The 24,247-nt window shown below is 34.6% G+C and overlaps 1 protein-coding gene across 1 annotated transcript in view; it reads right to left on the bottom strand.

The window, feature by feature from the left end:
* Positions 1-14,485, bottom strand: part of LOC139971873 (muscarinic acetylcholine receptor M1-like) — an 82,763-nt gene extending 68,278 nt beyond the window's left edge. The window contains exon 1 of the mRNA XM_071978662.1: positions 13,657-14,485. The gene's annotated coding sequence lies outside the window, so the exon portion shown is untranslated. The remainder of the gene's footprint in view (positions 1-13,656) is intronic.
* Between the last annotated feature and the right edge of the window lie 9,762 nt (positions 14,486-24,247).

The following is a 24,247-nucleotide window of genomic DNA, read 5'->3' as shown; positions in this document are numbered from 1 at the left end:
ATATATATTAACCGTCAGTTCATTAGTAAATACGTTTCGTGGGTAATTCTCGAAAGAACTGTGTTTTAGTTTTAGAATGGACCATGCACTAAGATCAACCTGCGTTAACATTAAGTTCATCGTATTTGTTATCATGTAGCCTTTAGGTGAAGAGCATTGAAGACATTTCTATAGTCCAGTAGGTGGGGGGTGGGGGTGGGGGAGGGGTGAGCAAGAAGAAAAAGAAGAGGACAAGGTATATTTTCCGATCTATTCCTACTTGCTTCTTTCCTTCAGATTTCTAATTTTACATTTATTCATTTACTTAGAGAAGAATTATATAAATAAGAAATATATATATAATATATAATATATATATATAATATTATATAATAAACTATAAATTATATATATAATATATATATATATATATATATATATGTATATATGTATAGGGTGTCCGCGTACAGAGCGGGAGGCCCGTGGTTCGAATCCCGGTGGAGGCTGAAAGTTTTTTCACTGTTCTTGATTTTCCAACTCATTACGATTTTCATTTATATATATATATATATTTATATATATATATATATATATATATTTATATATATATATATATATACATATACATATATATATATTTATATATATATATACATATACATATATATATATATAAATATATATATATATATATATATATATATATATATATATACACATATATATGTAATTATTATTATTATTAGTATTAGACAAACGTAGAGAAATAAGATAGGACTCATATTTGACAAGTAAGGAAACTGTTTATAATTTCTAAAATAGGACTCCTTATGTGTCAATTATGGGCCATATCTTATTTCTATGCTTTTGTCGTCGAATAATATTTTCTTTTGGAGTACGCGTGGATTTTCTTCCTAATATATATACATGTGAACTTGTAGTTGAAACCTTTTATGTTTGATCTTATTAGGTCAGTATTAGACAGGTACAGACGTTCGGTCTAGTCGACATGATTCTCTGGTTGCTTCAGTCAGCCTTGTTCTCATTTTAACTAAACCAAGGAGACTCCATCCGAGATTAATTTCCTGATATCTGTACATGATGTGATCTGGTTTACATGAAGAACCGCCAAAATAGAGAAAAAAATATAGACTAATACATATATATGTACCAACGAAAAGTCATAAGCAAATATCTCATTTCAATTACATACAGAGCAATACCAAAACGCCTGACTAGCATGACCTGTTTGAAAAACGAAATATTAGGTAAACTAACACAAAATCGATCTTCTAGTTGAACTTGTTCTTGAAAACCAGTGGTGCTCTAATTGACAACATAAACAATGTGAGTCCCAGACTTATATCAACGACAAGAACGCTGCATTTCAAAATTAATTTAAAAATAAGTAAATATGATATGTGGATGCTAAATGTATATATAAAAGACATCTCACAATATCTGAGAAGTTTGTCTCGTTTTCGCAGACTGTTAAATTTTACTCCTGACATGAATTACTATTGAATTTCGGTTATGAAAAGCCAAGTATAAGAAAAAGTATATTAATTTTTGCAGTGCTGTTAGTGGTAGGCTATACGATTTGAGTCGGAGTGGGATGTAAACAGGGTCACTTGCAAACACGACAAGGTGAGGTGAGGAAGAGAAGGTGAGGTTTTCATTGAACTGTCAGTACAATGGTTTTATTATAGACATACGAAGTAAAATATGTGATCCTTGCAATAAAACTTTATCGTTTAGTACAACACTTCAGAGAGTACATATCACTTTCGTATGAATCATTTGTTAACATTTACAAAGTTTGGCATGACTTCATATAGCAGACCACACAATTGTTCACATCCTCGCTAGGCAATATCCATAGGAAATGTACGTAAGAATTGTGTTATTTTGTTCATAGAAATGTACTTTCTAGACGATGCCCTTTACAATTAAGCCTTAGCTGTGATAATAAGTTCAGCTGGCAAACACAAACACCAAACACATGGTAAACCAAAAAACTCACGCATGATAAACTGTACAGAATCATACCAACTATGTTTTTTCTTTTGTTTACAAAATTGTATGTAAAACTCGCATTTAAGTTTATAACTTAAGGATGCGGAAGTTCTGTTCCTCGGGATAACTTAACTTATTAGAATATTATAAGAATATTGACTGCAGTAAAACTTGGATAATCTAAACACGTTTAGAACCGGATGTGGATATGGATGTATTAGAATGTAGACGTGTATGTAGAAATATCCAACAACAACAAGTTATTCATCGTGCGCAACCCCCAAAAATGGTAATACTAATACTGTTGCAATAAATGAATTGAAGAGATTCGGTAATTTCTGGATTAATTACTTCACTCTATATGTAAAGCAGAATTGATATAGGAGAAGTTATCATTGGATTGCTCAAGTATGGAAACCGAAGGACAGTTTCCTGGTATCTTTTTACCAAGAATGTATCCGAGTAAACGCGAGAAATTGTTGAAGCTATCGCGTAATGTTTTTTAAACCTTTTTACCGTTATACATCTCAAGGGAACTTCGATGTATGAAACTCGACAATTCAAGCGTGTTCTTGTCTTTCGTCAATAAATAGAATAGTGATAGTCACCAGAACGAAAGTAATCCCGTGCCCTTGTGTTTTAAAGATTCACCCTTTTAGTCCCTTTCTTCAGATTAGGTCCGTCCAAAATAATAACTCCGTGTGACGAAAATAGGACTTGTTGGAGTGAAAGTAGACGTAGTGATTGCACATGAGGCACCGAAAAGGTGGGATTAAAACTGTTCATATTTTATGACTTTTTTTATCTATGCCTTTAGGGAAATCGGATTTTTTTATATTTTTTATATATTTGTTATAAGACGTATATCAAGGTGAAAATGACTTTATCAAATGTGACGTTTTATTCTGATTTGGTTATACTTGAATAGACATGTCGCGAATTTCTGCTTCATGATCCATCGTAATAGGATGTAAGATAAGGTGACCATATTTGCCTGACTGGAATCAGGGACATTTATTGCGTAACTGATATGGGGGAGGGGTCAAAGGGGAGGGGGTGTCCCCATCCCCTTTGGAAAATTTTCTAGTGCCTAAGGTGCTTAGATGTAAAATGGTGATACTTAGAAGCACTTTTTAAATCAATTTTATTTTCAAAAATGTAGCTTTTTCTTAGATGAAATTTATTTACTTTACGAAAGAGTGCTAGGCTAGATCGATCTAGCATATTTTACTTTACAATGGCCCACCTGAAATACTGTTTAGTTCCGTTCTGCGACTGCACACTTGAATAAATTGGTTTTTTACAATTATTTTACTAATAATGTGGGATATTTTCGAAATTCCTGAACATTTTGACGAATCGGGGACATTTTCGGGGACACTTGTTCATCGGGGACAGCACACTGTAATCGGGGACTGTCCCCGAAAATCGGGGACGTCTGGTCACCTTAAATTGTAGGACACCTTCAGGGTAAGGACACACACACACAAAGAATTCCTTAGAAAATTCAGCCATGCAAGGATAGACTTTTAAGGAAATTGGAAAAGTTTTGGCGACGTTAACACAAAAAAAAAATCCCAGACTATATAAGAAACGAAGAAGGGGTACCGTTCCGTTTCGATGCTAGTTTGAAAGATTTCTAATTAAGAGAAAAACGTTTTATTCCCAGAACGAGCATTATTTTACATTATTTTTTCTATGGGTGGATTTACTTGTGCGTCAAATAAAGCATTTAGTTGATTAAACTGTAATTACTTTTCAGCCCCCCCTCACTGCCCCGTCCAAACATATAGCAGGACAAAAAAGTCTTGACATTTTTTTAAATATTTATGAAGATTGGGTAACACTGTCATCGTTACACAAAGTAAGGTGATACAAAAAGTGCACCGAAATTTCGAACAAAAATTGCACGAAATAATGTAATCCGACCCATACCCCTTATTTTTAGGGCATGAGTGGGTGGGGGGGGGGGGTGAATTAGTACGTGTAAAAATGACATGTTGATGTTTAAGATGTTTACAGAATGTCATGTCATATTGACAAATATAACTAAGCTTCCGATGCTTTACATTTCCTTACCTTTCTCTGGTTTAAACAAGATCATTTTAAAGGGAAACTCAGATTTATTTCTCCGCCATTGGGGGGGGGGGGTTGAGGGTGGGGGAAGGTAAGGACAAGGTAAGAGGAGCCAGGAGGGGATCGAGGGGTCGGAAATACGAGTACCAGAATAATGAAGTTTGAAGAATTTACTCCATGGCGTAGTGATATGTGACTACAACTAAAGTAGGTAAGTGAAATCTTACATGAAAGGTACGTGATGTAATGTGTACAGCTTCACACTTTGTGTATGCTGCATTCTACATACGTGTTTGTGTGTGAGAGAGAGAGAGAGAGAAAGAGGTGTCATGTATATAAGATCATGTTATACGAAAAAATGTAGCAGCGATACACTTCATTATTCGGTGTTATGTTGCACGCTGTTTCATAGCCCATTACTTCAATACTTGTTGTGATTATTTCTTCATAATGGTTACGAGAGACAACATATATGCCTTTGCACTCATTGTCATAATACCTGAAACACGACCAAAAATGCTGGCACGTAAATTTGTTTTTTTTATTCAGAGTGTGTAACTCTGAGTATCGGTGATACTACCCACCTTAAAAACTGAAATATTTGGTGTAGAGGTCGCAAAATCTAAAACAAAGAAACTGGTAGATAGCATCTTCTCATTATCGAAAGATATGTTTGATTGACGTCTGTAAAGTGTCAACTTTCGTAGGAAACTATGCATTCCACATCTCAATTTAACACGCGATGGCTTATAGCTATGAATGGTTTCGTTTGAAACAAAGGTCTGTATGGGTTTTTTATTTTGTTTGATTTGTCTTAGCTTTCTAATGATACATATTTTGACAACTTTGTGAAACGTTTATTGCTTGGATACTTCTAGGTGATAATACAGAAAACCAAAATTAAATCCTTACATTATTGCCGTTTAACTAACCTGATGTATTGCTTCATGTAGAGATACTTAATTCCATCATCTTCAAAAGGATTATCGTATGATTATAAAAGTACGTTATATATCGGAAATCCGGATATCAGATATGCATTCAAGATCCCAACTTTACACAATGGCTATTCTAATCCTATTTCGGAATGAATTCTTAGCACTTGAAACCTTACAGCTGCCAATTAGCAAATACACTGTACAGCTTGCCAAAAGTTTCTTCTCACACGTAAACGTAGAATGCTTTAATCTATACGAATATTTTGCCCAACATATACAAATATCGTTTCAAATGCTCTTATTTTAAAAACATTAATTCACCAGGTATAGTTGGTGAGTTTATAAAGGTGCTTCCAATTTCTGCCTTGAAAGCAAATACATCTTTTTATTTACGAAAAAAAGTGTTGATGGTGAGAATCCTGCTTTGAAGGGGAAACGTAAAGGGAATTTAATAGTTGCATCTTTTCCCTCTTCTTTGGTCACGATTTACAACGCGGTTTACTACACACCAACAGGAACATTTTGAATGTATCTGTTGTGAATGCAACAGTTGTTAATGCAACAGTTGTGAATGCAACAGTTGTGGATGTTGTGAATGCAACTGGTTTCAGTTGCACCATTCAACTGGAAGTGCACTAGTCTTGTATTTCCGACATATGGGAAGCAACGAATCTACACAGGTTTTATTAATTCTTTTTATTATTTGACATGCAGGTCCCATGGTTAAAGAGTAAAACGACCCTTTTCAAACTCAACCGAAGTCGTTCGTTTCCCTTCCTTGACAAGACGCATCAAGCCTAAGACCTGATGACATTCTTATAAAACTGTCATTAGAGAAGATGAACATTAAAGTTCCTTTCAGCAAATCTTTATAAAGGCACACCGTTTTCAAGACTGAACCCCTGATAATGACATTTTAAAGCCCTTCTGGCATTACGGCAATATCTCCAAGAGCTGTCATGAGAACAATATAAAAATAAAATTTCATCCAGTTATTAAGTGTAGGAGGCATTAAAAGAATCAACGTTAAATGTACTCCTTTCAAGGATGAATGACATGGCATGCCTGTTGAAAATCATCCGACAAAGACCAGAGTAATAATTTGTCAGGGTTGTGGTATAAACACACGCTGCTTTGTCGCTGCGGGATTTTCAATCAAGTCTTGACCAGAGTAAATGGACAATATCGCTAACGGGATGGTGAAATAAAAAGACAAAAATGAAGGTAAGGTGGATGATAACATCCATGAGGTGGGTAATCATTGACAGCATATTTATTCTTTGGTTTTCTTCTTGTATTTTGAAACTTACGGCGTGAATATGAAACATTTTACATGTTACATTGTAATCAGAAAAGTTTTTTAGAGATAACTTTTACAGTTCTAAATGAAATGCAACTTTCTTCATGATAGTAACCTGTTAACAACTTCAACGTTTAATAGGTCGTACAAAAGAACATAATCTGTTTAAATATCATATTTCTAGGCAAACCTTACAAAGCCTGTACTTTCATTTATTTTCCCACCTTCTGTTCTGGTCGAGCAGTTTTGTAAGTCTTGAGAGGTATGACATACCAACGCACAGTTAATATTTCCTGTAATTTGTACATTTCGGTATTTTGCAATGTTTGGATACAAATTATGAATCACAATATTCTGCTATGAACCTCCCTTTTACCAATATCTGAAATAAGATCCATGCTAAGACTAGCGCTGGAAACAAGAAGAGATTTCCCCTGAGTGTGAAGCAGACTATCGATTTATCGCTACATCGTTTACTTTCTTAATCAGGACACATCAGGTCAAAGACACTTAGACTGCCTTTTTCTTTCTTTCTTTTTGTAATTTAAATATCTGCCTTTGATTCGACCACATAAAAAGTTTGAAAAGTTATAAGAAAAGAGGATGTACATATGGCTAATTTGTTATTCCCATAACTGCTTGGCGGCATGCCAAATGTGTCTTATGTACTCGTTTACATTGGCCCAGATAGAAAATGATCTGCCTCATCTGTTGCCGTGGATACTCTGATTGTGATACGGCGAGGTAAATGCCCTCTGTCTAAAAAAATTAAATAAATAAATAAACTTGTATAACAACCAGAAAATTACCAGAGACAAGTGAGTCACCTTTATATTTGATTAAAAATCAGCTACTTCTGACAGCAGGCAATTACTTGTATTTACACGATTCCTTTTTTTCTTCTTCACTCAGATGTAAATTCTGGACAAGGAAGTAACTAAAATATTGCAAAACGTGCATAAGTGACTCTGGCTGTATCGTATTGCTTTGATATGTGATAGACCTAATTTTCTATTGCAATATTATTTACTATAAGATCTCGGTTAGAAGATAACAAAAATATAAAAGTTGAAAAAACTTGCTACAGGCCTTCTCCTTTTCTCTCTTTTGTTTGAAAATAACTTTTCATCATTTTACGATATTACTTTTTCGGACATATTGACCAGTGAAGCAGTTCACAGGTTAACGTTAAGCTATATATACCATAACAATCATTTCTTTTTCTTGGCATTCAGTAAATGAAACTTGTACGTTTTTTTCAAAGGAAAAAAAAAGAAAGAAAAAAAGAGAAAGATACAAAAGTAGGACATTTTGATGGCAGAGATGGAAGATAGTATCACTAATCAAAATGTCAGCATCGCTAGTTTACTCAAGTTGCTTGTGAATTGGCAAGATGGAAGGATAAAGAAACGCCAAAAGGGTAGTATAAAAATAAGAAGACACATGATGTTTATTTAAAAAGGTCGAACTTATAAAATAGGTTATTTTCTTATTTGCGTTAATTCCAAGAGCAAAAAGTTTTAATAAAAAACATCAATGATTTTGGTAGTTGGTTACTTTGGTAGTTGGTTGGAAGCGTCTCAGAAGATATAACTCGCCAAATGTTGGCCTTATTCAATTGTTGTATGGAAATTGGAATCTACTGGGAAATGAACCCGTTTTTGCGAATTAAACTATGATATGAACCTAGTATCCTTTACAACGCTTTCGGGAGGAACGATCTATAGCTCGACAGACGAACGTTTTTTTTTTTGGTCTCTTCAGGTTTTTGACATTTTAATGCAATAATATATATTACATGGGGCATATGTGAGATATTGCCATGATGTGATTTGCTTGTAGTGGAGAGTAACTTTAAGAACGACAGTTCTCTCAGTATACCTTATACAATTGAAGTATATTAATATTTGTATGATTTAAATCACTCCAAAGAGTGCAACACTGCTGATGAAAGCGGCAACAACATGGTTAAACTACTCGCATACCTGTAACGCTTGGAATTCCCCTTCCTACACAGGGCAGCGGTAACCATTACACCCGTGATTACATTACTATAAACAATTGTCAAAGTTATTAAAAGAATGCAACTTTAACAAATGCAATGGTTCAAAAGTGTTTACGATAATGTAGTTCACTATGTTGAAACGTTACTATTGATTTCAGGACAACTTCAAGAGGGAGAAACAATACTCTTGAGTCGTTTGTTTAATCTTGGTATTGAAATGAAAATGTACAGCCTCCTGAGTCATCATCGCAAGAAAATGCTCGGCAGTTGACAAGTCATTAGTTATTTAGAGTGGTGTACAAGAAGTTTAAGTAAAAATTAAAGTTAGTATTTGAGCCTGCTCATACAGCAATATGTATCAGTTGACCTGAAGAACCATCTTGGATGTCATCAATGACATTTTTAAGAGATTATTTTATTATACCAAATGAGCGACAAAAGAACACGTCTTGTATAAATACTATATAAAAAACTTCGAATATCTCATTCAACATCCCTGTTGATGTAAATAAAATAAGTTGCCTCCTTTACAGGTCCCAGAATAGGGTTTATTGGGTGGGTTATACAGGTATATTGTAAATACGTAAATAGTCATTATTCATTCATAAGAGAGAGAGTTAACCTTCAAAATAATTTGGTTAACGAATATTAAGAGGGATGACCATGCGTGATTAAGCAATGTATGTTTCTAATTAACCCACAACCGTATTCATAGTTATGAACTTGACTAGTTTGTAGGCCTATGGGTGCTTTTTTGTTTATGTTTAAATTTAAGGAATTGTCATAAATACTTAAAGACTCTCAAAATATGAATGTTAAAATATTAGATTTAGAAGAAACTTTTAACGAATTTTCTTCTAAAGAATACTTTTATGAGCATCTGCGAGCAGTCTCGGTTCAATGGGACTGGAGTTGCGAGTGGGTCAAGTTGTTTTGGTCTTGAGAGTCCAGGCTCTACTCTGTTTTGGGTCAAGTTTCTTGGAAATAATAATCAGCAGTTATTTTTACGTCTCTTAAGCGACCACATGTGCGGTAGAAACCCGCAAAGGCTTATTGATTACAACTTACAGGTCGGGTGGCCTCCAAATTCAACAATGTAACTCATAATTTGGAATCTTTTCAATTTAGAAAGTCATTTCAGATGGGAAACCGTAGATTGCTCTTGGATAAAAAAAAACCCATCTTAGTGTGAACCGGCCGGGTATCGAACCAGGAACCTCCTGATTGCTAAGCCTCATTGCTTCAAGTGCCATCGCCTTTATCCACTCGGCCACAGCACCGGTTATTGTTTATTATAAATTATTGTTTCTGGATAAGATTATGTGTTCTATGTTAGATATGTTCTATGCAGATGCACAGTGCACTAGTAGATCGGTCGCCAACCATTTACCATGGTCAAGTGTAGTATTTATTCACTTTCGACGTAACATCGTTATTATAACATGGTTACAGTATGAATGTAGGCGACTGCAGGGGTTGAGAGTATAGATCAAGTTGTTAGGTTTTCCGTTCCCATGCTCGGCGGTTTGTTGGGTGACGTTCCTTAATTAAAAGTATTGTTTGGAGCTAAAATCAAATGACATGTGACAGTGCACAGTATAGGTCGCTCACCAGCTATTAGCCAGGGTCATGTGCAATATTTATGAACTTTCGAAGGGATACTGCACAGACGTAACACCGTCGTGATCACATGGTTACAATAAAAATGTAAAGGCATTGGGGTGTTTGAGAGTAAATCAAGGTGTTTGGTTTGTGCTCGGTGATTTTTTTATATATAAAAGGTTGTGTCTGTTGTGTGGCATTTGATTATGTTGTCCCAGCAATATGAGTCCTTACCAGGTACACGCTTAGAAACCTTATAGCCCTAAAGGACACAAACAGCCGCGAGATAGGCCTTCTGAAACCCTCAGTCAGAAATCTCTCCTGCAATCCCCACAGTCCAGAAGGGTGTTCAAAAGCAACGCAACGGTGTTTTGCAGTTTCTTTGCAATGTCTATATATAGCATATGATCAAGGGTGCGTACCACAAGTAAACTTGACAACTTAGAGACAAAGAAAGAGTGGAAGCAAGAGCAATAAGTCTTTTAAATAAAACTTATAACGACAAAGAAGACGATATAGAGAGTTCTAACCATTAACCTTTCTTCCTTAAAGATATTTGAAGCAATGTTTTTAGTTGCTACGAGTGACATTGGAGTTTGGGCATGTTCATAAAAGGGTGCAAAATTAATCCTTTATTTCAATTTTTAAGCCGACCAATACGACAAGAAACAGATTGGGTTTTTTCCCACTATTTTCCTTGCAAACCTTTCTAACATATATCTAAGATATATTAAAAACACTATAATGTTGATGATTTTGTGGAAGTTAATGAATTCCCTACGTAGGTACGTAATCAACTCTGATCAAGCTAAGACCAAAAAAAAAAAAATCGCATCTTTTAATGGATAATTAGTCACAAATATATTACCCACGTTTATTTATTTTTCATTCTTTAGGGTATCAATGAAACTATAACAAGAAAATAAAAACCATCTTCTTCTTATTTCTAGCGCTATCCTGTTCGTATGGTCTCTATTTCCGGTGTATCACGATATAGAATAAATAGATATGCACTATTACTGCATCGACCATACCCTGCCAATAAACTTAATAATACAAATATTCACAAGGGAGAGGTTAAGGATTCGAACGTAAAATTTGGGTATAGGCAGTAACCCAAAATCAACATTGGTGTTCAAATAAGCGTGGCATTTCGATATCTATAACGCATGCTATATATATATATGACGGACGTTGCAGGCATTCGTGTACGTTTACCATCTACAAATCAATTTTACGTGCAACGAACTATTACTCATATGGATATTTCATGGAAGTGTGAAATACTACATAAAAAAACCTTTAATTTGTCAGTACTTTGTTTCTCTACTTCTTTTAACGCTTTAACTAGATGTATACTATACCTTTACCACAAGTTAGAAGCGAATATTTTACCATCGTATTTGCAATTTGGAGACTATGTATAGAACTTGCAGTTTAATAACAACTGTCACGGGCGAGTGATATTATTATTTATTTTACGCCATTCTGTATTCTCCGCTTACTTAATTGTATTTTTACTTATGTGGGAAGGTTGTAGAATTTTTGAAAACAATATTGGCAAATTTAACATGCTATATATATAATATTAGCAAAATCGTCTCTCCGTTAACCCCAGGATATTGCACTTGACCTGCACGTGAAAAGGTGGTTGCATTGATTTCAAAAATTAACCAGAAAAAAAAACGCAACGTTAGTTGTATGGAATATCTGTTCAGAGTGTAAGAGGAAAAGTTTGGGGCATTTTTACCAGTTAAACATACACCTTAGCTATTATAACAAACTGTTGTTCTTTGTGGTGAAACAACACATGTTGGATAAAAATGGAGGATAATAATTAGACTTCAAATGGCTATGTAAACATGTAAATTCAAAGTTAGGATTTGACAGCATATTCCTGACATCTTGTCTATAAAAAAGCAAATAAAAACAAGATATGGAAATATACACAATTTGAAAGGGCAAAGAAGTTTTGGTCAGGTGCTCTACCAACTGAGCTATCCAGTACTGAATTGATAGCGATTTGTATATTGTCATTCATTGCTTGAGATGCCAGTCAGAGCCCAACAGTTACTTGTACACCGTGCAACCATGAGAAAACACCCCAAACGTTTTCATTACTAGCTTCAAGTCCTTATTTTAGGTTCCAATAATTATAGATTGCTAACCTATTAAAGTCATAAAAAAATTATACAAAGATAGTTTTGTATTCATATCTAATGATTTTGTTTTAATCTTCTGGTTTTCTGCAGTATACGTTTGTTCTTTGCACTTTCAAATTGTATAAATTTCCCGGTTCATGCTCTGTTTTGATGTACTATTTATAAACAAGATGTCAGGAATAAACTGTCAAATCCTAACATTGAATTTACATGTTTACATAGCCATTTACTCTACTTTTATATCCTTCATTGTTTCATCCAACATTCGTTGTTTCATACCGCACAAAAGTGACATTATGAGAATACACTCAAGAAATCAATGCTGTAGTTCTCCCTTTACAGAATGGCGTGTGTGGTCACCAACTCATCTGACGGGCAGCAGTAAACATTTGTACCCTATCATATACCGTGTCACTCAAAGATCTAACTATACTCTTGTGAGATAACTAGACGCTTGACATTAAAGGGATGGGGAAGGATAAACACACGTTTACATGTATATTGCCCATCTGGTTTGTTATGTTGAACCACTTATCACAATTCGGAGCTATAACTTAAACGCATACTTCATACGTGTGTTTCCCCCTTTTCTATAGGCTAAGGTTCTCTGGCCCGCATGAATATGGTTTTGAAAGCCTCGTCGCGTACTGGATACATTTGTTCGCAAGCTAAACTTTGGCCACCTTTTATGCTTTTCCGGTTCAGAGTTAATTCTATACGTGTTTGCTGAAGAAATTTGAATATCGTTAAGTATATGTAAACTGATATGTGGCGTCCTTCATTACCACGATGCAACAGGAATAATGTATAGGAGACAATATTATATTATATTTTGTCTGCCCTTTGTATGACAGTAGGAAATGGGAAGGTTGGCATCATTGACGGAGTGTAGTACACACACTAAGCACACGCAAACAGAAAAACACATATTACTTTGTAAAATACACTGTTATTGCAAAGTGTGTCGTTTGCGTAAATGTGGAAAAGCCAGTGTTCACAAGTATTAACTGAGAATAAATATAACGAAGTAGTTTAACGGCTAGATGTGGGGGGGGGGGGGAGCCCGAATGTTTGAACCACTTTAAAGGTATACTAGCGTAAAGGGTACATCGTCCTATATATTTTCCTATAAGCGAGTGCTGGTAGCAAGCTTTCCCGGAAAGCTAAGATAATAATGTAAACACGTGGGTGATCTAATATTGTTCTATGATACTCTTACAATTGATCATGTTTTATGAATACTCGAATGCACCATCAATTTACAACTGAAGATTCAATTGCCAATTGCGTATTTAGGATAGAGGGTCGGAGAGATTTGTTGTACCGTACATTAGCACTGAATGAAGCATACTCTACCTTACGTTGTCGAATGGTCTTCACCAACAAACACGTGTTACAACCCACCTACCTGAACAGAAAACATTAAGCAATCGTACGAGCGCAAAGGAAACATGATTACGAAAATAATCAGAACTTAGTAAGGTAAGAAGAAACATTGACGAGAGTGAAAAGAGTGATGGAGATAGACAAACAGAAATCGTTTTGCACAGAAAAGTTAAATAAAAGGTTCACACTTACATTATATTAAGCAGTGAAACGTCCAGTCTCGACAAATTCCGTTACGAACGAAGTATTATATTGGTGATTATAGTCCTGTTGTTTTAAGCCTCGGACTGTTTCAGGTTCAATGAAATAACTAAATCAGTTGTAGAAATGTAAAACGGGTAATGCTTTGTTTGAATCCATGCATGCAGATCTTCATTTTCATAGTCACTCAAATGCTGCATCAGCTACGAAGAACATCAGCCAAATTGTTAGGTTTCCATTTAACTACCTGAAATTTGTGTTCTTTGTGGTTGGATGAATCCGAAACCAAACAGAAATATAAAGTATTAGTTTTTCCATTTTCAGCTGTTATGCCATGACGACAGCGAGTATAGAAATGCTCCTATACATTGATTTACCCGCCACAGAAAAGAGTCAAACCTAGCGCAAGTGGGCCTTGAGTCCCGTCTTCAACGCGTAAAGGCCACGTTTGGAGGGGGGGGGGGGGGTACTTATACCATCGTATACCACAGACTTCAAAAAGAAAAAAGCGAAAACGAAAGATGAGTTTTCCTTCCTGAGAAAATCTTTCAGATATGGAAAGGTTGTTTTTCTTTCCCGTCTTAATTCAGAGAGGTCTGATCTTCTTTAAATCCAATAAGTCTTCTAATCTTCTCTTCTGATGCTTCGTTTTTTTTTCCTGACAGCATCGACTCGACCGCTCACTCCACTTCTCAATCATATATATGCAGCTTGTACGTTGAACGGCGTATGATTTTAATTCTCGTTCTTGCAGAATTTTGTCGCGTGAAATGAAGTGAAGGAGTCTCCACTCCTTTTAAATAATTGGCTATCGCCCGTTTCAAACCAGTCATCTGTGAGAGAATACAGTGTGAGAAGAGGACGCGCCAAATGAATGACGTCATAAAGACGAGATGCATCCTCAATGCTATAGCCAATAGCTCTTGCTTATATCTGGCTCAAATTAAAGTAAGACATTTCGAACAAAAGTAGAACCTGGATAGGTTAACGATCCAGAAAATTGTGGTAGGTTGACTATTGGCAATTTATGAGAGCTGACAAATTTTAAGAGCTTATCAGATAAGTGCTAAAACATTTTTGGAAAAGTGATGATGGAAGATTTTTTCCCATGGTCGTATCGATAAAGACAAATTGTTAAATGTATAAGATAAAAGACCGTTTGTCATTTGTACGGATGATGAATCTATATACTGTACGTTTAAGTGATTTAGACTTTAAAGAAATACAACAATAAATGTTGATTGGTTTTAAAGGCTACTCCTGCAGATATAAGACATTTACGATTTCACACTAACGAAATCTTAAATTGAAAGATTTACAGATAAATGTTATTTTGATATATTTTTGTACATGACACTTTAGCATCATAATTTAATTTTACACTCGTAATTGCTGTAAACGAGACATGAGGAACAAATATCGGGGAAGATGCGTTTCAAAACCTATTCAACTATTTATGTTTCGTATTAATGGGGTATGCATGAATTAGCATAATTAGGAATTCAACCAATCATTATTATGTTTGTAGTTAATACAATTAAAGGATTTTACACGAGGTTTTCAAAAGGTTGGAACAGCTTTAGGACGTGACTAATATTTAGTTTATTATCTTTTGCCTGTAGAATGAATGTACCAAATTTTCGAGAACAAATTCTCGTTGAATGTTTGTTGCATATATGAAAATTCTATCGGAATTTCTGACACGTTTAATTATGCCTCAATATCAAAAGAAATATATCTATATGAGTCAAATAGTCGGCACTGGTGCAACAGTGATAAAACTCATAATTTAACAACTATGTAGTATATAAAGTAACATGTAAAATTTTACATCGTTGCAAGAATGTGGTGGTCAGTTACTTGCTTCATTTTGCGTAGATCTTAGTCATCTTCATAAGACGATTTAATCCGGCCTACTTAGTACACGAGAACTTTATCTGTTTCTTTAGGAGATGTAACATAAAAATATGAATGGTACATAAACAAAAATATGACACGCCTTTGGAGATGCATTGATAATTTTTATTTCTTTTATTTTCATTATTTTTACGTGTAGTTTGCTCCCATTAACTTTTTTTCACCTGGCAGAGTTTCTCGTTACGGCAAAATCGACCGAAGTCTAGATCGAGCTACAGAAACAGTATCAATTCTAACCACTCAACCAATTTTGTCTCCACGTTCCTACAATGCCAATTGATATATTACATGATTGATTACATCAATGCTGAAAGCGAGAAAATCGATAGTAAGGTAATTAGACTGTATAACCTTCTCCTTGTAACGATTGATAAAGAAAATATATATGCTGCGTAGAGTTACGTTTATCGAATTCGACGTCATAGTAAACCAGGGTGGTAAGACCGGCAGACGGGAGGCGCAATTCAGTGTGGTTAAATAACGTCTTGACGAAAGTGTTCAACTTGAATAATGAACCTGTTTTCTCTTTAACATCACAATTTAATTTATCCAAATTTTGTTTTGTATTAATGACATGTTTGCTTGCTAATCAAGTGACAAGCTTAAGGTTAGAATACGCACATGAGAATGAATTGTTTACGGCGTTCAACTTTTTGAATGTTGTAATGCATGGATACGGTATCAATGTTTGTACAAAGATTGCAGATGTCCTGCATTGTATTGTCATATCTACGGTTAGCTTTTTAATAAGCCAGCCTAAGTTACCATATATTTCATATATATGAAAGACAATAGTTTTATGAGGGCGTTCCTAAGGATTTGAGAGAGAAAATAGAGAAAGAGAGAGAGACGTATTGCTCAGTCGACAATAATGGCTTTAAAATGGTCGATAAGTTGCAAAGAAAAATTGATTTTGCTGCAGGTATACTACGCCTGTCATTCAAAGATGATATAATTACCCGCATTTTACGTATCGACACTTGCAAACACATGATAATTTAAAACCGATATCATCTATCATAAGCGATCAGTAACCAATTGTCTGCCGGCACTGCATATCCATATATTGATTTCATCTCATCTAATAATAGCATCATTAATGACAGTCATGTGTGAAGACAAAAACATGTTGCATAGTAATATTTGTTCTTAACTGTGGAAATGTGGATGTTTTGGGGCTTTGCTATTTAGATTCCTCAAAAACACAGCAGATGGCTGCTGAATATTTATATACATTGTAGGCCTGCAGCCATTTGAGACATTGTTCAAATACTAATAACACTATTTCCTGTCCTTCCAGATAACGTTTGGAAGCAATCGTACTGCATACTGTGCACAATTCCTAACATTTACCTAATAGAAATATGACATTTGCATACTGCTCATACTGTCAGTAGGAGTGCTTTAAAGAGGGACATGAAGCGTACAATATAAAAATGTTTTCCCCAGCTGGATAAGTCCTGGGTTCCATTCTTCTATATATATGTAAACTAGTATTATTGTTTGTGACTGGGTCGTTAATTAATTTTACTTTATTGATTAATGTCATTATTGATTTGTTTCCTACAACAAAGTTGGTACTTTCCTTGACATTGTTACTCTTAATTGGATAAACTATTTAATACTGATAAATTAGAAAACCAAAGTTCTTTCTTCTATATAATTTCACTATTTTTGCCCGATAAAGTGTATAAATCTCATGTAGTCCCAAACAGATAATCAAATGTTTTAGTTTTAGTGGAAACTTCTATAATGTCGCTTTTCCCGTTGGTTCTTCTGTCGTGCATTTTTCTTTCGTCATCACTGAAGTGAAATACGTTTTGCAAGCAAATGTCTTACATTTTGCGCAGAATCATGTGCGTAACCACAGAAGTCTGAGAGAAATGACAGATATTTCCACAGAGAATGATTATATGTAGTTAGCAGCGGGCCCTTCCAACCATGGACAGAATAAACAGGGCGCTGTCATTCGGTTCTATCTAGTTCCGCGAAACCCGAAAAGTTGTAACTATTAGTTTTAGTATTATCTATTAGACTGTATAAATACATACTTATTCGTTCGCAGTTATCGAAGACTAAATCATTTAAAAGTTGCATCTGAAATTTCAAACCATACACACTATTTTAAACACCTCAACGTTTTTTTCTAAAACATGTTTCTCGTTACACGAAATAGCAAAAGTAGAACTAGTCATCACCCAGCGCGTCTGTATTAATGTTCAGCAGTCGTGTTCAAATTCTTTCACGCGTTGCTTAGATTCAGACTATGTGTATACACAGTAAAGATCACAGCCATAAGTTCATTTATGACAGCGCTCTTTCGTTGAAACGCTTGGAGAGCCCCACTGGTCATTTAATCAACATGTAGGCTAGCGTGTTGAGAAAAACCAATCCCACCTAACATGGCGTCAGTTGTGTCTATGTAACAACAAGGTTAAATCCAAAGCAATAACATCCTTTCGAAAACTAATAAAGGGTAAAACGAAATAATTGATGAACAACAGACAGCAATCAATCACCAGCAAAGGCGTATTAATGTTTGTCACTAATGTGTATGCAGTCTAGACAATGCGGGAAAAACCCCTTGGATGCCATAACCGCCAAATAATACTTATCCTTGAGTGGTAACCATTTATTTTGCAAAAGTTTATTGAGGAAATATATACCAGTGGCTGAAGATCATGTCTTAACAAGAGTCATTAGATTAAGGCCACATGAGTATAGCATTTGTATGGCGGATATATTCTTTAACCAAATTTGGTGGTATCTATTAATTAAGCACAAAACGTTGTTGCTTTCTACAGAGAAAGTTGCATTTCAAATAAATTCAGACAGTGAGTCAGAGAGCCACGAAGTTTCAAGCTACGGCAAAATACAGTGGTAAGCTATGAACCTGACTAAATCTCACCTAGCATAAACGGAGGGAAGTTGGAAGGGAGAAGTGAGATGAATGTCAAATCGATCTAATCTTCCATTATTCATTAACAATTCCGAATACTGGACATTATTTAGTTAGGTTAGGGTGATAGAAATGGGGTGCTGGTTCAAGGTTTATATTGTATCAGTGTACCATAACAGAACGCTGACGTACGAGTAAGTTTACATGTAACATAATCTGCTTCTAAATTCTCGGATCTGACTCACCTCATGAAAAAGAGAGTCGTTACCAATTGGTCGATGCATCGATTAAACCTAAAGTTTCTTTGGAAGTTGCACATATATTGTTTTCATACGGAAAAATCAATTCATGCAACAATGATCAAAATTACAATTAAAAATCTTCCCGATTTAGAAAGTAATAGGCCTCGTTGGCTTGTGCGAACAAAGGTCTGCAAAGGTGTTTCTGAATTCCAGTATTCCAGTCTAGAGTAATTACCACTTTCAGATCCGAATGCTCTATGTCGTGCACTTGAAAAGAACATATGTAGTATTTTCTGTCATTGTCCTTAACATAATCTCATTATAATATCAATACTGTTTTATGAAATTACCTAACTCAAACATTCCCCATGAGTCTACAATAACAAAACATAATGTTGTAAACGCTATGAGTCATGTTTGGAGATATAAATAGTGTACAGCCTTTCTGCCAACATCCTTAGTTAACACGACCCCATTCGAAAATCGTTTACTATCTTAATGAACAAATAACTCATGTAAAAATTCAAAGGAGAAAACTATAGAACCCCTCAAGTGTCTACATTCTCCCTATTTCTGTGACCTTTATAATTATATATTAACAACCCAAAGGGACGAGGTAGAGTTTATTTTAACACTAATTGAGGCCCAAAAGTAAACAAATGCAATATTTATCGTCACAAATGGAGGAAAAGTTATCTCTGTTCTATATAGTCTGCGATTTCCGTCAGTTAATTGTTAATCACGGGTAGATGCAAGGCTGAACGTCGAATGCGTTTGAAGGAGACAACATAAAGAATACGAGATTAAAGCAGCAGTTTGGATCGGCAAATTGTTCTCTACAAACGGTACCAACTATTTATTCAAATTAGCAACCTTAAAGTCAACATCAATTGATTAGTTTTTTTACGTATTCATTTGGACGGAGCCTTTACTACCATTAAAGATGATGTTTAAATGACATTACGTGGTAGAAATTTTAATAATAACATAATTTAGACATAAAATTAATTGAAAGTGAGCTCATTTTTGGACAGTTCGATTATCTTCGGCGTTATCATCACTATTTACCGACTGTTTCTTTACGATAACATCATCAAAACACGAATTATAAAGGCAGGAATATTATAAGGAAATCGAACCATGAAGGTCATCACATTTGATTAGTTAGATTCCTGAAATATATCAAAACCCTTTATCTTCTGTTAATATACGTTAATAATATGAAAGCAGGAATATGCAGGGCAATCACAATGGAAGCAGAAATATAGAATGCATACAGCATGACAGACGTGACAAGTATCTTTGGCCAGGTAGACTTCTTACGGTGATATCAATACTACTTTACTATACTGTTGCATTATGAAACACTGAATACTAAGGACAATCACCTTTGAAAGCGGGAATACTACAAGGGAATTGAATTTAAAACGGTTTTCTCACTTGGTAAGTTAGATTCCTTAAATGTTTCCTTCCGGCGATATCAAGAACCACTTATCTACTGATGCGTATTATAAATACAATGAAAGCAGGTGTTCTAACCTCAGACACACCTTGGAAGCAGAAATACTGAAGGGGAAATGAATCCTATAAAAGTCGATGAATGTTGAATGATAGAAATATGACATTGGACATAACTCTCAAAGAGCGACATCGTAAAAGCACTTTATTGGTTTTCTTCATTTGAGTACTGCTATATATGTGAGAATATTTGACGTAATTTGTATTACGGTACTTTATAAGTGAAATCCAATTATTATATTTTGAAATATTAATCTGTGTTCCCCCTTTTTGCATGCAATTGATACTAATGTGAATATGTATTTTGTAGAAATTTGTAGGAATCGAATAAATAAATGAGTTAATTAATTACACGCTAATTAACATTGATTTGGTGAGAAAAAAACTAGCTAGTTGTTAACGTGGAATCACATGTTTTGTATAGTACTTTGAAAATTTAAATTCAGGAAATTGATGACCAAAAACCCCGAATAGCTGGTTTACTAATATATTTTTTTTTTCATATATAATTATATGTAAAACAATACAATTACTAAAGACTAATTTTTTCAATGATTTAGCTTTCTTATCCCTGTCATGGCAGATAATGAAATATATATATATAAGTAAGGAGGCAAAAGGTCTACGAAATTCTAATTTTCTGCCGAAGAAAATGTTTTGCTAAAGAGAAAAAACCAATTTGTTTTCCGACCTTTTCCTATCCATAATGATATTGGCAAATGAGATAATTCCGAATGAATCAACAATCTGCAAGAAAGAAGAAGAAATTAATGTAGCTTGGCATGAGGACGAACAAATTTAGCTCTGACTTTTAATCGGTCTTTTCTTCTGCTCCAGAATTCGAAATGAATTCTAGCCTGTAATGCCAGTATAGATTAGTTTGATCCTATCAGCATTATAAGGATCAGTCAAAAGCTTTCACTATATTTTTATTCTACGACCTTTCGGCGCTTTCCCTATTCCGACGTGTTGTTTAATTAACTTGACAACTGGTTCTACATCGGTTTGATGTTGTGGTCGAAGCCTGATGATTTAATCAAATAGAACCTCTTCACTTTCTTCCTTTTCTTTGTAAGCACGGAGATTTTTGACCTACTGAGGAGTTCCAGGTATGAGACAATTGACTTTAAGAACATTTCTGGATTTATGCAAGAAATAAAGAAGTAAGCATTATACTTACTTAATTAAAACTTGACTTCTTTTAGGGAAATCGTCGTGAGGACATTCACCCGTCCTTATTAATCTATTTCTTGAATCTTATTAAAATGAACATGAATATCTGGTAAAATGTCTAAACCTGTATGCGCAATAATTCAGTACAACCTGATAACACTTGCGATTTATTTTCTGAAAATAACGTCTCGTAATTCGAATCGTCTCAATGCTGACCTCATGCATGAATTCAGAAGCAAAAGTGGTCCATTGGATCTCTCGAACAAACATCTGCCCAGATGTTCACCAATTTACACATGAAATGTTCAAAGAATGTTTTCATTCTTTATGCTGTCGCTTATACAGACTGATGGACAGTGCTTGTGCTGATGTGTACGTTCTGTGCCTGCGCCGAGGTATAGCTTGTGAAGAATATATTTTTAGATTTCACTCCTTTGTACGTAGTGGCGATGATTCTTTTTTTAGCAGTTATCACACAATTGAATGATATCTCTTTGTAATGTATACGGCTTTGTATCTAGATCGCTGTAACCATTCGTTGGACATACACTGCGTTATTATCACGGCTTCGGCGATAACGGCATGTACAAAATTGCCCACATATACGTGAGCAATATCACACTGACAACGTTTTCATATTTTTTTCTGTGCAATATATATATATATATATATATATATATATATATATATATATAATATGTAAATAGGGTAAGCCAGCTGTAATGAAAACAATAGACTATATTAGATACGAGTTAATATATTAACTTATTTGTTATTGTCACCCACCAAATGTTTTTTCTTGGTAACGCCTGTAGCACACATAATCATATTATTGTATTATTATGTTTGTCTATTCAATTAAGGATGTAGGAATTATGTTCGATATGACGCGATATTTCAGATTATTCTGCACGTTCATCAGAATCAGAATCTTGTGGGGAAATATCAATTTGGTCGATATAAGGGTAAACAATTGGCACATTTAACTTTCTGTCCATAAGTACCATAAACTGCTAACCTGTTACTATGTTAAGAGTTTCTACTGCCATGAAGAGTCATTGAACCGGTTTTGTCTGACCCAAGGAAATGTGTCATGAGATTCATTAAATGTAAATCATTTGTTAGTGTCATGTTTGCAAAGACTCGAGGTTGATTTCAAAACTATACCTCTTTTCATGCCGTTCACGAACGATCAGCAATTATGGCAAAATGATAATGACTGCTACGCAAGTAACTCCAATGTATTACCTAAAAAAAAGTTGGAATTATCTATTAGAGAGTGCCATGGTATGATGATGACTCTTTAAAGCAGTAAATTAAATCTTACAAGAGAGTGACGTCAAACCAACTCGTAAGGTTTGCACACTACAAGACTTTCAGTTGAAAGAAGTGCTCCGAGGAGAAATATTGAAATCACTCTTCGAACATATTGGCCAGTGTGGACACCCCAAAAATGTGATTTCGCACTGTTTAGAATTCAAAATGTGTAAGAAATAAGCTACATCTGACACAGTTGTTGCATTTCTTATGTGTTTCAAATGAACGGTAATATTTCATGATGAATTAAAGAGATAAGGTGAAAATATCGATGAATGGATACAAGTCTAAATGTGATGTTAAGTATTAATAAGTGAGATTGTTATTATGCACGCACAAGCGTGTACATCTTTATAACTTATAATCATATTTTAAAATACAATAGAATAATAGGATTTAAGTTTGATAATATATTTTATACATTCTAAGCAAAACAAAACTTTGGACATTTTGAATAGTTTTACTACATATGGTGTCAAAAGTCCGTTCCTCCTTCTGGAAATTATAAGCATAATAAGAATCATGAGCGTTGAAAAAGTGATGATCGAAAGATATTCTCAAGTTTCGATCTACCTCGAAGGTAAGAATGATTGGAATGGTTAAAAATCAGAAAAAGGGAAATTGACACTAGAACAAGAAATTACATAAATAAAGTGGTTGCACTTTGGCATGCTTCCTTATTTGCTTTCATCACGGCTTTATAAATAACGGAAGACCATTTGAAAATATCCACCATGATTTTTGTCGATTAAATTTTATGTTAAGCTAATTAAGTATAACACGAAGGCCATGTATAGATGCATCTGACTGATATTGTATCGTTGTGCCAAATGTATGAATCAGTATCATAACACAATTCAAATCAAATGCAGAGGACGTATTAATATATATATATATATATATAAATATATAAACATCTTAAAACACCTTATACTGACGCTGCATGGTTAATTCATCGAGTTCTTTCCGGCCCATTTGGCGGGCTTTTTTATGCCGCAGAAACTATGCTGAATCCCGTGGTCAATATTGGATTACTTTCTATAATTGGGCACAAGGCGATGAACAGCAGATTTGGTGGATTTTATCTGTTCGTATACTGACCTATGATCGATGGAAAGCATCATGTGACATTCATATCCTTCTAGATCACCCTCTGGCAACCACTTAAATTTTTGGATGCCAGTCAACCCGTCTAAAGTGGATGCATCTATCTATGTCAACCGGCGTTGCTATATTTACAAGAGTTTCGTAGTATCAATGCGGTAGTCATTTTTTCATAGCGTAAATCATAGACATCTCTCAATATATTTATTAAACCATTTAACTCTCTATTTGGAGATGCTAACCATCTCAAAAATCACGTAAAGTCATTTTTTCATGTTTATTTGTGATGCATAGTTCTGATTTTCAAAATTATGGTCCTTTATTTGGATGGCGGAGGAGTATTAACTCCAGCAAGTTATATTTACAAAAAAAAAAAACAGCTGCTTATTTTGTCACTACGTATCAATTACTA

Source organism: Apostichopus japonicus, chromosome 8 (genome assembly GCF_037975245.1).
Source record: "Apostichopus japonicus isolate 1M-3 chromosome 8, ASM3797524v1, whole genome shotgun sequence".
Taxonomy (NCBI): Eukaryota; Metazoa; Echinodermata; class Holothuroidea; order Aspidochirotida; family Stichopodidae; genus Apostichopus; species Apostichopus japonicus.
Note: the sequence above shows the minus strand (reverse complement) of the source record. Positions and strands in the feature narration are given on the sequence as shown.